Raw genomic sequence first — 16,000 nt, forward strand, 5'->3', positions numbered from 1 at the left:
TCAGTGCCATTGTTTTGTCTCAAGATGCGCACCAATATTTTTTTTCTAAGGCATGTTTATAAAAGCTATTAAAGTTCTAATTGAACTAAGGCCTAACCATGGCTTAATCTAATCCCTTTCTGTGAAACCAGGCCATAATATAACATAATATAATGAATGAATGTTTAATACATTTTGTTCTTCATAAATATAATTGGTTACACTTTATTTTAAGGTGTCATTGTTACAGTGTAATTAAGTAACGAGATAATAAGCAACTACATGTAGGATTAGGATTTGGTTGAGGGTTAGTTGCATGTAATTATGCATAATTTACTGTTAGTAAGTACACGTAACATATGTACTGTAACAAGGACACTAAAATAAAGTGTTACCATATAATTCATTAATAATGTTTTTATTAGACAACATTTTTTGCTGTTTAATAAATTTTGTTTGTCATACTTGTGTTAAAACTAATCATTTTTCTCTTTGATGGTAGGTTCCCAATGTGATGACAAATCCTCATTTGAGACATGCTGTCACCCAAGGTCAGTGCGTGTTAACTGAACTGTATCTATTTTCCTAAGCAATAAGGGTAGAAATGTTTTTGTTGTTGTTGCTGTTGCTGTTGCTGCAGACAAGGCTTAAATGTATGCACCTGAAATAAAACTGACTTTCAGAAACAGCTCACCCTGAAAAAAACATTAGCCTAACTGTCGTAAAAAGTGACACTATCCCCAGTCTCAACCATTGCTGTGGTAAATGACTCATGTAGGAAAGGACAAATGTTCTATTTGAACCAATGCCTGGAGACGAACATAAAATAAATGCAATGAGCATTCATCCCCCCCATCGAGTGCTTAATCACACGCATCCCACGTCTCAGTGTATATAAGCGCTCTCGTATTGGAGATCCTCCTCTGCTTTTGACAGGCACAGTGAACGCTCAGCCCCTAGAACGAAAGCGCAAGCCTGGTGCGCGTGAAAACCGCCTGGATCTTGCCAAAGCGAGACAAAAACCGAATACATTACCAGCATCTTTTTTTATTATTATTGTAGTTGGAGTGCTCGTTTCTGTACGGACCCCGTGTACTAGTTCAGACTGTCTGAGACTGACAGCGTTGAAGGACAGAAGCGGAGCGGGTTTCGATACCGGGACAGAAGATGCTGGTTCTTATTCATTGACGGTTCTGGTCCACCCCATGGGTTATACACACAAAAACACAACGACACATCACTCGTGTTATAGATCACGAGTTTAAAACGGGATCCTTTTGTGCCTCTTTTGTCTCCCACGTGCAATAAAGTGGATCCGTATTTGAGGTGAGAATGTTATTTTCAGATGCTTGTTCCTTCTTTTGTTCTGTTCATTACACTGCTGCCTTTATTTTTGATAGAGTGTTAGGCTATATTTTGAAAACGGAGTGTGTTTTCATCTCCGGATTCTCAGTTGGGATGCTGAGGGCTGTTCATCAGGATTATTCAGCGATCTCTGATTAAGTTGCTCTGCTAGATTTGATACTAACGCTCACAACAGCGTTTTTTTATTTACAACAACAACTATAAAAATAGGTTTCCATAGATGATATGGGTACTTTATGAGTAATGTTCTTATAAATGTATGATTCTGTCTCCGTTTGTACAGCAGCACTGTAGTCTTTTGTAACCAAGTGTTAGGTCGGAATCAAAAGAGTTAATTCCTAGGCTACTATAGAATGGAAAGGCAGCCAGCAATAAGGCGGGGAATAAAAAAAAGAAAAAGAACTCCACAGATAAAAAAAAAAAAAAAATGTTACAAGAACGGTTTGCTAACGTTCCCAAACGTTATTTCTGAACGTTCAAAAATCTCTCTTTATTTTTTTTAAAATATTTCACAAACGTTTTTTCTTGGTTATGAACGTTAGAGAAAACAAAATTTCATCATTTTGCAAAGTATTATGGGAACGTTGCTTTTGAATGTTCTATGAACCATCTACAAAAGTAGGCTAGTAAGTAGCCTAGTAATTACAAAAGCAATATTGCTCATGTGGCAAACCATTATATAGTCTATAAACTGTTTGTTTTTGTTTTTTTAAAATGTTTTTCAGAGTGATTTAGGCTACTATAGCCTACTTTATTATGAACTAGGTTGTATTATGCAAGTAAAGTAAAAGGACATATTTGAGCTAAGTGGAAGTTTGTGACAGTACACAATATAAAATGCATGTTTGTTTTTTTGTTGTTGTTTTTTCTCAATTAATCTGATGCACCAGAAATATTTATGTCAGATTTAGTTTAATCTGTTAAAAGCACTCAGTTTCCATGCAAAATGAAATCTTCACACAACCATATTATATTTCCATGTTTTTTCTGTAGTAAATTAGTGTGTGGTTTCTTATTATGACCCCATTAGACTTTTGTGTAATGAAAAATTCTCCTTTCCCCCTTCAATCCTGTCACATGTATGTCACACATTATCTGCACCATGCATTATTGTCAATGTAATTTTTTTTTCAACACAGCCAGTAGGAAGATCTGTATTGCTGACATGTAAGATATTTGCATATTTTCTGCTCATGTGTAAAAAAAAGCCCTTCGGTTTAGCAGTATCCAGGAATCTTTCAAAAAGAATTGTATCAGAATTAGCAAACAAGTCTGATAAACTCTTATCATAGCATGGTGTTCCACAGGGAGCTGTTATAGGTCCAATTTAGTTATCAGTGTAGATTCTTTCACCATCTTAAGTTCCTTCTGTAGTCAATCTTGATGAAATAATAACATTTCAATTAAATTATTATCACTGTTCACATGAGTCCAGAGGCTCCTTATTAATATGACGCATATATTTTCTAGGCCCATATCAGGCATAACTATAGCAAATATTTTTTTCTAAAATAACAGAAAAATGTAAGATCGATTTAGGTGATGCTTACACATACAAAAAGATCAGTTAATCAAATTACATGACAGTTTTTTAAACCATTTTTGATGTCTCTTATTATACACATTGCTCTAAGGTGACTATTGTTATTTTATGTCAGAATATTCCACATACTAGAAACCATTGATGCATTAAATATCTCACAAAACTCCAGAGAAGGAGAGTGTTTATGAGAAAGATAATATGTGGTTTTGTTTGGCCTCCTAATGCTACTTGGCTTTTCTCCTATTCTGAGGCTTTCCTCATAATTACTTGCCCTGTTGAGACAAGCATGTTTGCTGTGATGATCTCACGGACAATCAATCATACCTTGGTTGAACAGATGGACCCTCAGTGACACAGGATAAAGGGTTTGCTTGATACATTTCATACAAGAATAACACATTCAATGCTTGACTTGCAAGAAAGTCTGTATTTGTGTGAGTGTGGGGATTTGATCTCCCACTCAACTGAATGTGTGTTGTGAGCTTGTGCATCTATGTTATGAGGTATTTGTAACAGGCTTGGCTATTTGCTTTCCTGAGCAGATATCCTAGGCCTTTTCTTGAGGTTTGTACTGTGTGCTATGATTTCTCATGTATAATTGTTGGTGCAGAACCTCAGTTACACAGGATCATCTGTCAGACCGTAGCATATGGCAGTTGTTATCAATCTCCCTGATTGTTTGTTCACTTTGGCTAATTAAAACCATACATTTCAGTATTTCAGTCCATTGTTAAAATAATTATCTAGAATACTGAATAAACCTCTCTATTCTTGAGATTAGTTTCGTGTAGACTGTGTGGCAGGGATTAAAGACAGACACAGTTTCATGCTTCAGAAATTCTTTTTCTTGGTCAAAAATACAAATATAAAGGAAGAGTCTTCTGAGGGTGGCCAAAAGTCAGGTATATGGTGATATCCAATGTTCAAGACAGAAGGGATGGGTTGATCCAGAAGAGTAGGGCCAGGTGGTCATTGTTTAAGTGGCCTCCAAGTTAAGTTTTGCTACTTTGGACCTCAAGGACAAGCTCTTTATGCGCAGTCAGAATTGGCGCAAATTGGCGTTCCTTGTGCCCGACAGGCTGATCAGACTTGTCAACTCAGGACACCTTCCACCAATGGGCCAAAACTGGTGCAGAGATTGAGGTGGAGGGGTTTAGGCAGTGGTGATAAGGTTCAAAAAGCAGCAGGTGCGTCTCATTGCATTCTGCCAGCAGCTCTCATGCACCTCCTCATTGCCATGCACTCCTATTGTGAGCCTGGCCATGGGCCAGTGAGAGGAGGGTCAGTGTGACATTAATTATAGCGTTTGATTCTGTGTCTGTTTGCATATGCTTGAAGATGGATATAAAGAGTGCCCTCAAATTTCGCAGGACTTGGAGCCACCAGTATCTCTATACTCACATTTAACATAGGGAAGTGATATTAAAGGTGCTCTAAGCGATGTTGGGTGACGTCACTTCTTGTTGACCTTCAAAGTATTGTCAAACAAAACGGAGGCTAGCTCGACCCTCCCTCCTCCTCATCTTTTAGTATTCTTTTTTTTATTTTTTTTTTACTTCATGACCACAAAGTTAATAGTTATGAAACTTTGCATGCCTGTTATTTCTGTAGCACAGGTTTCAAATGTGAAAAATGCACAGAATATGAAATTTACTGCAATTGAAGAATGAACTTGCAGACAGTATGTCCATGTTCTGCTTTTTTCGTTTTTTAGTAACATGCTAAAATTTGTTGTCTTGAACCACTGAACTTTTTTTTTTTCTGAAATAACTGAAAGGGTAAACGATGACAGAGAAATTACAAAATTAATGTTTCAGTCAATGAGTTTCGACTGCAAACAGCCTGACAAGCCTCAAGGAAGGAAGAGCACATTAACTGATGATGTTGTGCAAACTTTCATGGTTGTGGTTGCAAGGTTTTAGCAAACTGAAATGGCTATTACAACATTTTTTTGTTCTGCTTATTTGCATAACAGTGAAAAACGTTTCCTCTTGCAAGCCACTATCACTCTTCTAAATATACAGTCACGGTAACATACTTTCTTTTCTGCATGTTCTCTGTAGATTGGAGCTTTTTGCATCTATACAAAAATACTTGATGGTCTTTATAATATAATCCAGTTTCCATTATGTGGACTGTAGGTGTTTGTTGGAAAAAAGACCCTTAGAACATTGTCTCATGTCTTTTCATTGCAATTGCTTGTTTAATTTAGGCCATTTTTTTCCTAGATGTGCCGAACCAAGTGTTGTGTCTTTTTGCATGAGACCTTGGGAACAGCATATTAGCTAGGAGATATTTGTCAGCATTGGCCCCAGTCCACTCAGTTTTATGTAACACAGTTCAATAAATCTATAAAAGGCTGAGTTTTATTCACTTTTGATGAGATAAGTAGATGCATTTTGTCAACTGTGAATTTGCCCCTGTTTGAGTGGCATTTTCATTAGTCTACTCTAGACAGAATGATTGGATCATTCTTCACGTCAAGATTCATCTATTTTATTTGCCCACTGAAGCTCTTATGCAATCCTATCTTTAGGGCAATATGCAACTCATTTAATATATAGTTTTGACTGGTAATATTATAAATGCAGGACTTTACTAGCTCAATAGTAAGTGGGCATGCTTGCATATGGTATAGATACTTTATGTTGATATGTTCTTTATGCTTTTATGCTATGTTATTTATGGGTTTATGCATTTTTAAGCTTGTATTGAAGAAAATGTTTTGCATGTCTCAACTGACATTTATGTGAATTTCTTTCTGAAATCAATTGACCCTTTTCACATTTCCTGGTTTCTCAGAAGCGAAAGTCATCATAGCTGGGTAAAATTATATAGCGGTGAATGAGAGAATACATTAAATATATTTTTTTGTGTATGTTATGATACATATGTTAAAACTCAACAACAGTGTTTTCACAACTTTCAAAAACAGAAAATAAATAGAGAGAGATTGATAATGGCAGTCAGAAGAGAGAAAGATGTCTTTATCGTCACTCCCATAGCCACTGTATTAGAAACACCCTCACAGCAGCGTTAACTATTATTTTGTAATTTGATGCAAAGGTAATATAATACTAAGTATCGTGTTATAAATGAACATAAAAAACAATATATATATATATATATATATATATATATATAGCCTATATATATATATATATAACTATGCAGGATTTACGATGCTGATGACCATTAAAATGCGTAATCACAGTCTGTGAAAAGGATCCATTCCACATTTTAATTGATTTAATTAAATATATTTTTATAGCTTTTAATGAACCACCATAAATTATCCCTGTATCGGCTCAAAAAGCAGCATTATAAACTCTATAATAATGTGGTTCGTTGCTATCGATTAAAGTGGTTTTTAGTTGAGAGTCACTGAGCTTAGTGTTTGTGCTGAATGTACATGGCATTCATATCCGATCAATTGACAGATTTCTTTTGTAAGAACACAGTGCACAGTGCCAGCTTGACCTGATTCAGCATGGCATTAACAGTGACAGTGATTTGAAAAGCTGCTGTTGAGATGATTTGTGGTTATCGCAGCTTCAGATCCCATGGAGAGTCAGATTATCTCTTTAGATTTTAATGCATGGAAGTATTGTAACAAGCAAAAGAATATGTATTCACTATGGTTTTGCAGCCTCTGAATTAGGGCACCAATTATTCAGATTAAAAATTAAAATAAAATCCTAGGTTTGCACTTTGGCTTAAATCATCTTTGTTAGAAAACTAAAAATGCAGAGTGAAGAAGAGATGTGCACAATTGAGCTAAAGCCTAAGAAAATATAATCCGTGGCGCCGAGAATATTATGAAACTAAAACGACCAAGGTGGATGTTAAAGAAAAAATTCACAGTCAAATGGCAGCAGGGATTGGTTTCTAAAACATGCTTTGTTTACAATGAAGGTCTGTTAAATCAGTCAGGTCTTAAGGAGACAGCAGGATGAAAATAGTAAACAGTATATTCAATTAAAGCTTCAGATCCTTTATGTGGACAATTAACTGAATCCAAAATCCATCCACTTAGCTTTTTAATCATAGAGAAAATGGAGGAGGGCGCATAGTATGTGTATAGCGGCTGTGTCATGTTTTACTCTGTGGTGACTTATAGGCTCATTGTGTGTGTGTGTGTGTGTGTGTGTGCGGAGAGAGGAAACCTGTTTTTTCCACAGGGTGTCTGGAAGGAGCTAATACATCATGATGAGGCTGGCCAAGCTGCTCCATTTGATGCCTGCATGTGTGGCCTTTGAGAATTTATATGGTTTCAGTTCTGCTATTATAACCTTTAATAGATTATAGAATGAGAAAGCTGCTCCTAGATGGTTTATTTGGGAATTGTGATTGTACAGATTTTATAAAAATAAAATTTCCCTTAGTCATACATGGGCTCTGGATGGCCACAGGCACTGAGTATACTGTATACTGTATATAAAATAAAATAAACACACACACACACACACACACACACACACACACACACACACACACACACACGTCATTTTTACCACTGTCTTCAGTGTCACATGATCCTTCAGAAATCATTCTAATATGCTGAAACAATGGAATCATTCTAATATGCTGAAACAATGGAATCATTCTAATATGCTGATTGTTATCAGTGTTGAAAACAATGTTGTGCTGCTTAATATTTTTGTGGAAACTGTGATGCATTTTCCCCAGGATTCTTTGATGAATATAGAAAGTTCAAAAGAGCAACATTTATTTGAAATAGAAATCTTTTTTATAAAACATTATAAATACTGTCACATTTGATCAATTAAATACACCCTTGCTGAATAAAAGTATGATTTTTTGTCTTACTGACCCCAAACTTTTGAACAATATATACAATTTTGTTTATTATAAGAGACATAAAAATATATTGGCTCAATGTACAAAGGATACTTAAATAGGTAGCACTTTATTTTGCTGTCCTGTTCCCCATGTACATACGATGCACTTATTACAGTAATTACAAATATGGGTAATAAGTAATAACCCTGACCCTACCCCTAAACCTAACCTTAACCCCTGTAGTTACCTTATATTACCCAGTATTTTCTTAGGTACACTGTAAGTACATGTACTGTAAAATAAAGTGCAACCCTTAGATATTTTAGGCCTCATATTTCTAGCACCTCTTTGAGATACAAATACGAACATAAGTACATTGCTGTTTAATGTACTGTACAACCTAAGAGAGCTGTTCATAAGAGTGTGAACACTATATACTGTATATGTCTCTATGCAATTTTGTCTAGGATATTAAAAATGTGCCAACTATGCAGTACAAACCAAACCTTAACTGACAAACTAAGCCTGCATTTAATGCCATCCACTAAAATTTGTTGCAAAAACAGTTAAAGCCTTTGTGACCCTCATGCTTATTCTCTTGTGACGGCATATTTGATCTGACCGCTGGCTGAACTAGGATTTGTTACACAGCCTTCCTTTTTTATGAATACACATAGTGCTGATGGCTGTTGTGAGAATGGTTTTTCATTTAAATTTCTTTAAGTGTTTGAATGTGTGTCTGAACCCAAAGCATATGTTCCTGTGAGACTGTGCCCAACATCAAGCCAATGCTGCTCAGGTTCTGCTGGGCCAGATGTTGAATGCTTCTCTGCCAGCCAATTCACTATATCACAATGTCAATTGCTGGGAAGAACTAACAGCTTGGCATGCTGTTCCCAGGTGTACCTAGTGTGTCATTTGGAGCTGTCTATGGAAATCGTGCCCTAGTTTTGTTGAATATTTCATGATGTTGTCAGGATATTGTTTTGGGTTTGTCGTATAGTGATGTGAATGTGTGTGTGTGTGTGTGTGTGTGTGTGTGTGTGTGTGTTTTAAAGATTTTCAATCCAAAAACTTGGTCGATAGAGAGACAGAGCAGGGATACCCTCTTGCATGCAGTGTAAAAGCTATATGAGCAATATCACACGAAGAAATATCGCTCTATATCAACACGGCTGTGCTGATATAGAGCCATAGCGCACGTCTGCGTGTGTGATATTGCGTTAATACAACAGCTTGACGGCACAAGTGTGTAAATAAAAATAAGGAACAACAACAGAGCTATTTTGTGCGGAAATACTTCCTTCCGCCACGGATTCTAATCTCAATTAATTGACAGTTTAACAGTTGAGCCCAAACCTCCGTTATTAATTCTAAACAACTAGTAATGGAGGAACGTTGAGTCGCTTAATTTAAGCTTATTGTATTGTATTGTGTAGAGTAGAGTATTATGAGAGAGATCGAGTGAGTGCTTTATCTTCATCTGATAATCTTCAGGTCAATCTTACATTCATAATCACAACATCAGTTTGAATGTCTGCTGAGGAAAGTGATATCTTTGTCTTTGTCCTTTTGACAATTAAGGGGATTTCCCATGATGTCTCTAGTCAGTGCAAGTTAAGATGTCTCTTATAAGGTGTTGTTTAAAGTAAAAACAATGTCCTTGTTTACAACCTTGTTTCAGTCCCTTTCAGTATAATAGTCTTTGCTACTGACTCACTCATAAAGATAGTCTTTTCTGCCATCTAATGGAGCAATAATGTAAATTTCACTGAAGTCAAAATCACAATCACTAATGGACCCTTTCAATACCAAATACGACATGTTATTTATATAAAATAGTATGTATTGAAAAATATTTAAATAAACAATATTAACCATTATAAAAGTAAAATAAGTTACAATAGGAAATAAACATAAGAAAATAGTTCAAAAGCAGCCCTCTAGTTATGGTACAGGATTTCAGTTTATTTAAAGTTGAAACTTAACTTTGCCCTTACCAAAATCGATTTGCCCGGAACAAGTAACACCAAAACAGACCCTGAGGTATAATTCATTTTGAATTATACCTCATGTTTAAACCATATCTACATAAGAGCCAGCGGCAAATTCCCAAAGGAATGGCCGAGATCAAGGTGTTCTCGGTGGGTACATGAGCGGTGAACGGTGGCTGACGGTCTGGAGCTCACATCTCTGAAAATAGGCACTGTTTATACATAAGTCGCATATTTGAGGTCTAAATAACTACATTCTTGTCTGAAAAACTATTCTGTGACACAACAACAGTAGTATTTGTAAAAATATGGATGGATTTGCTCGTCAGCCATGACACTTGCTCTGAGAAATTCTGCAAGCGGAGTGGTACAAACGGTTCCCGTGGTGATACTGGTCGAATTTGCATGGCTGGAAAAGGCTTTCAGCTAATCAAATTCGAGAACCAGAACAAGCTGTTGTATAAAATATAATGTAATATAATAATTTGGTAACACTTTATTTTAGGGTTCAATTCTCACTATTAACTAGTTGCTTATTAGTATGTATATCACTAGGATATTGGCTGTTTATTAGCACATATTAATGCCTTATTCTGCATGATCATATTCTACATCCCTTAATCCTACCCATACCTAAACTTAAACGCTACAAAAACTACTTTACTAACTATTAATATGCAGTAAATTAGGAGTTTATTGAGGCAAAAGTTGTAGTTAATAGTTAATATGTGTTCCCCATACTAAAGTGTTACCAATCATTTTTACACAAATCAGTAATTATTATTGATGTACAGAGTCATATACTTGTACATTACATTCCAGTTTTACTTGATATTGGCAGGACAATAAAAATGTTAAACTTAAGCTGTGATTGAAGTTAACTTGATATTATATATATTTTTTTTTTAATTTCTTCACGAAAGGAATAATTGGCAGACCCCTTTTAGTACCGCTCGCAGACCCCCTGTTGAAGACCCCTGCTATGATGGAACAAGAATTGTTGTACTCAATTTTTTTTTCTTCTTCATACTGTCAGATATGCCAACTTGCACCATCTGGTGTTCACCAGTACATGAAACGTTGGTAAGTTTAATAGAAAACAGGATTAAAAAAGCACATGTGATGAAAGGCGCAGAAATACTAGGATTTGAAAGAGCAGGTGGGAGGCAGTAAAATGGATGGTTGATAGACAATTCCACTTGGGAGGATTCTCAGAAAACACCTTGTAATTAGTTGGAAAGCATACTGTAGTTTCAAAGCACCTTGTCCTCTTCCCAGACACCAGTGACTTCAAATTGCTGGAGGAGCTTGCTCAAAGGTAATGATCTCAGAATATTTGTTGCGGAACAAGTGCTGCTCCAGGGACCTTCTGTTTGCCGTGTCTCTGCTTTTACGTTTCTCTGTGCACTTTCTCAGTAAATAATGAGAGATGGTGACGGATGGAAACGGAGAGTGGGAGGATAAGAGAAGGAAATTGTGCTAGAAACAATGGAAGCATGCGAGAGAGATTACATGAAATGGCTGGACAAAAAGATAACTGGCTGTGTTTTTCACAGAAACTTAAGAAGACAGAAGTGACAGAAGTTGGGAGAGAATGAAAAAGAGAATCAAATCACTGCCAGAATGGCTTCCACAGTGGCGTATAAACCCCAGAAATGGTCTCCTCTGGGATGATGTCTGGCTATTTTCTTTCCATTACACACAGAGGCAGCAGTCTTTCTTTGTGCTATATTTGGTATAAAGCAAGATGTGAATATTCATAGTATACACAATAATTTCAGCTATATAAAATTAAACAATATGTGAATATCACAATGATTTTAAATAGGTTTTTTTTATTTGATAATTAAAAGGATTGTTCACCCATATATATATATAATTTCACTTAGCTGATTGCTCACTAAACCCCCTCAGATCGTGTTTCTGAGTTTGAATGTGACATGACATAAATCGGTGAGTGAGTTGTTTACTTACTTTTTAATTACTCTTAATTCCATTAATACCATTATTTGTTTATATAGACTGATTCACAGATGCGGAATGTGCACACAAAAACGAGGGACAGGATTTATCGCATGAACAGCCAATCATAATGCGATGGAGGCATTGCCTCTTCTCACACAACTTTTCTCCATTCATTCTCAGTTACCAAAAACACTCTTTTAAGCTCCATATTAGATACATAGATAGACAGGCATAAATATATTGAGATATAAATATATAAAAAGGTTTTTTTCTTTAGTCTCTCATCTGTAAGGGATAATTGTGAATTAATGCCTTATTCTTCTATTCACCTTCATCTTAATAATCCTCAGCGGTTTTTATTTATTTATTGTGAGAACCATTTTAACGCTGTTGAATCTAGCACTCATCCATTTATCTTCAGTTTGTGTTGATTTATTATTGGCACTGACCAGCTAAGCCTTATTATTGAATGGGAAAATTTTCCATAGACAACATTGGCGAGGTGACATTATTTTCGCTAATTGACAGCAGAGCACAGATGGCGTCGATAGAGCTTGACTTGTGTTTAACGCTTTATGTTCCTTTAAGATATTTTAGGTCTAAATTGGGATTTATTTCCATAGTATTTATTTCAGCATAAATCTGAGAGAAACCATTCTGTCACACCATATGCTCATAATGACATAAAATTCTGGACATTTAAATAACTGTGCCCTGTCAACCACCCACAAAAACATGCCTACACAAACATGCACATAAATATATGCACACACACAAAAAAGTATTTATAGTATAATAAATGCTTTTGACTTTGTGTAATCTTTCTTTGGAATGATTTTGGAATGAGATTAAAACAGCAGCCATAATATTTCAATTCAGCTTGGCAGCTCTATGAACTCATAAAAGCTAACTAAAGCTTTGTTGGTGACACTTTAGATTACGGAAAATATATGAACTAACTCCTATTAACTAGGAGTTTTCCATCAATAAACTCCTACTGCTTATTGGTAGTTAGTGAGGTAGTTGTTGTAGTGGTTATGTTTAGGCATGAGGAAGGGTTAAGGGATCTGGTCATGCAGAATAAGTACTTAATATGTGCTTAATAGTAAGTACTAATAAGCAGCCTATATGCTGCAACTAGTGAATAGTGTTCCCTAATCTAAAGTGTGTTACCACTTTGCCTTTTGAAATCAGCCGTCCCTTCAGCTGCATCCGCTGAACTTTTACTTCAGAATCAGGATCAGAATGAGCTTTATTGGCTTACACATACAAGGAATTTGTCTTGGTGACAGAAGCTTCCAGTGTACACACAGAATTACAGCGGATAATAAGACAGATAATAAAAATAAAATAATTTAATACAAATAAATGTATAAAAATACACAATATACAAAATAGACGATATATATATGTACAGGTTTGTTATACAATGCAAGGAAATGTGAATAAGAGGTATGGTATAAATATGAGTATAAATAGTGTACAGACGGCAGACGGCAACAGTTCATAGAGGAAGTGGCCTGGATGTTAGGTGTCCAGAGTGATTTTTATCAGCTCTTTTACTCAATCTGGATGAGTACAGTTCTTGGAGAGTGGGAAGGGGTGTAGCAATGATTCTTCCAGCAGTCCGGACTATCCTCTGTAGTCTTCTCAGGTATGATTTGGTTGCCGAGCCGAATCAGACAGTAACAGTGCAGAGGACAGACTCTATGACTGCAGAGTAGAACTGCAGAAGCGGCTCCTGTGGCAGATTCAACTTTCTCAGCTGATGAAGTAAAAACAACCTCTGCTGGGCCTTTTTCCACAATGCAGCCTATATGAGTGTCCCATTTCAAGTCCTGAGAGATGGTAGTGCCTAGGAGCCTGAATGACTCCACTGTTGCCACAGTGCTGTTCATTATGGTGAGTGGGGGGATTGCTGGGGGGTTTCTCCTAAAGTCCACAATCATCTCCACTGTTTTGAGCGTGTTAAGCTCCAGGTTGTTGTGACTACACCAGACAGACAGCTCTTTAACCTCCTGTCTGAAAGCAGACTTGTCACTGTCCTGGATGAGGTCGATGACTGTGGTGTCGTCTGCAAACGTCAGTAACTTGACAGAGGGGTCTTTTGCAGTGCAGTCAATGGTGTTGAGGGGGAAGAGCAGTGGGGAGAGCACACATCCCTCGGTGGGGGGGAGGGGCAGTGCTGATTGTACAAGTGTTGGGCGTGAATTTTCCCAATCTCACTAGCTGTTGCCTAGCTGTCTGAAAGCTGATGATACCTTGACAGATGGAGCTAGGAACAGAGAGCTGGCTTAGTTTGGTCTGGAGGAGTGTTGGAATGATGGTGTTGAAAGCCAAGCCGAAGTTAACAAACAGGATCCTCACATAAGTCCCAAGTCTGATGAGATGTTACAGGATGTAGTGCAGTCCCATGTTGACTAACGGACATGTTGACATGCAGCAAAGGGTCTGTAGTCATTCAGTACTGTGATTTTGGGTTTCTTTGGGATCGGGGATGATGGTGGAGCATTTGAAGCAGGAAGGGACTTTGCATAGCTCCAGTGGTCTGTTGAAGGTCTTTGTGAAGATAGGGGCCAGCTGATCAGGGCAGGATTTCAGACAGGCTGGTTGAAACGCCGTCTGGGCCTGCTGCTTTCAATAGCCGTGTTTACACTGTCAGGCCAAAGGCGACCATGCTAGTGGGGGCCAGTCGCATTTACACTGTCACTTCTGGGGCTTGATTGGGCCTTATCGGGGCCAACTGCCAGGGTTTTTTTGACCCGCCAAATACCTTGGGGTAACTGGGGCTTGAGCAGTGATCATGAACAAAGGCAGAGTTTACCTGAGTCAGGAGAGGGTCAGCACTGCTGCTCATTTCCTATATTATCATACCAGGCTACTAGCTAACCTCAAAATGTAAGACATTTAAAACAATTTTCAGCTCAAAACCTACTTTCAGACACCAGTGTGTATGAAATAACTTCCGATTGTGTTCTGATTACAGAATGAGGTAGAAATATATTTATATGCGATGCTAAAGGCTACTTATGCTAACCATTGCGATAACAAATGCACATATGTTTATGGAAAATAGGCTAACAGAGACTGCTTAAAGAATGTAGACAAATCATATATGATCATAATCGTGTATTTATTTGGTTTCATGTTTCATCTGTCTCTTTCCTGTGCCTTTGTTGATACCAGACTAGGTGTTAATAAATGCATGGAGAGAAGAACGGGTGTGAGGTTCTGACCTTCCCTCCACACATGAAAATACAGCTATGGAAGCAAGATATGGATTATTTTAAATAGATTATTTTCTCAATGTCCAAAATGTTCTATATTTATATTTTTTGTTCAGGAGCATACACACTTCCAAGTTATTATTTTTAGTTAAATTGGTCACCAAAAGAAACAAACCTTGTACAATATGTTGATGGACAGCAGCACTCAATGACTACTGTCAGACTATTCTATTGTAATGATAAAAGTACTGATAAAAGTATTCATAAAAAACATGCAATCTATCTATTTCCTATGACTGAAAGGCTTATCAATATAGTTTTGTTTTTCCTGCATTGACCACTGCAATGCACTTCTTGCTGGGGTTCCTAAAACCACACTCAACAAATTGCAGTGTGTGCAAAATTCTGCTGCTAGGATCCTGACTGGTGTCAGGAGAAATGAACACATCACTCCAACATTGAAGTCCTTGCAGTGGCTCCCAGTCAGGTTCCGCATTGATTTTAAAATCCTTATGCTTAAATATACAGTATAAGGACCCTCAGTATCTGTCTGCGCTTTTAACTTTATATATTCCTAACTTTATATATTCCGTCATTTGCACTCCTCTAAAGCTGGCTTACTTGCTGTTCCATGTAAAACATGTTTGCGATCTGTAGGGGACTGGGCTTTCTCATCCTATGATCCTAGACTCTGGAACTCATAGTAGAGAATTTAAGCTTTTTTAAATCTAATCTAAAAACAAATTTTTGGGGATTAACATTTTCTTGATGGTTTTAACTATTTTGTATTCCAGTGTGGGTTTTTGTTGTTGTCGTTGTTTTGTACGCTTTGTATTTCTATCTGTGTATTTTTTTTCCTTGTATTCTTTTTATTGTGTAAGTGCCTTGAGAAGCTGCTTTAAAGGCGCTATATAAAGTAAAGTTTATTATTATTAGCATTATTATTATAACTCAGATAAAGGCCATGTGTTTTTCTATTTTTAATTTATGTGTTCTGGGGCCTATACCATGAAGCCGGTTTAGGTGGCTAGCCAGGTACAGTGTGTTTCAGTTTAGTTTGTGCCAACCCTGGGTTTTAGGCACCATGAAAGTGGTTTGGCTTTTAGCAGTGTTCATCGCCATAG

The 16,000-nt window shown here is 36.9% G+C and overlaps 1 protein-coding gene across 1 annotated transcript in view; it reads left to right on the forward strand.

Annotated features, from left to right (window-relative positions):
* The first annotated feature begins 901 nt into the window (after positions 1-901).
* Positions 902-16,000, forward strand: part of pde4ba (phosphodiesterase 4B, cAMP-specific a) — a 160,154-nt gene continuing 145,055 nt past the window's right edge. The window contains exon 1 of the mRNA XM_084128311.1: positions 902-1,305. The gene's annotated coding sequence lies outside the window, so the exon portion shown is untranslated. The remainder of the gene's footprint in view (positions 1,306-16,000) is intronic.

Source organism: Abramis brama (assembly GCF_963993115.1).
Source record: "Abramis brama genome assembly, chromosome: 11".
Classification (NCBI taxonomy): Eukaryota; Metazoa; Chordata; class Actinopteri; order Cypriniformes; family Leuciscidae; genus Abramis; species Abramis brama.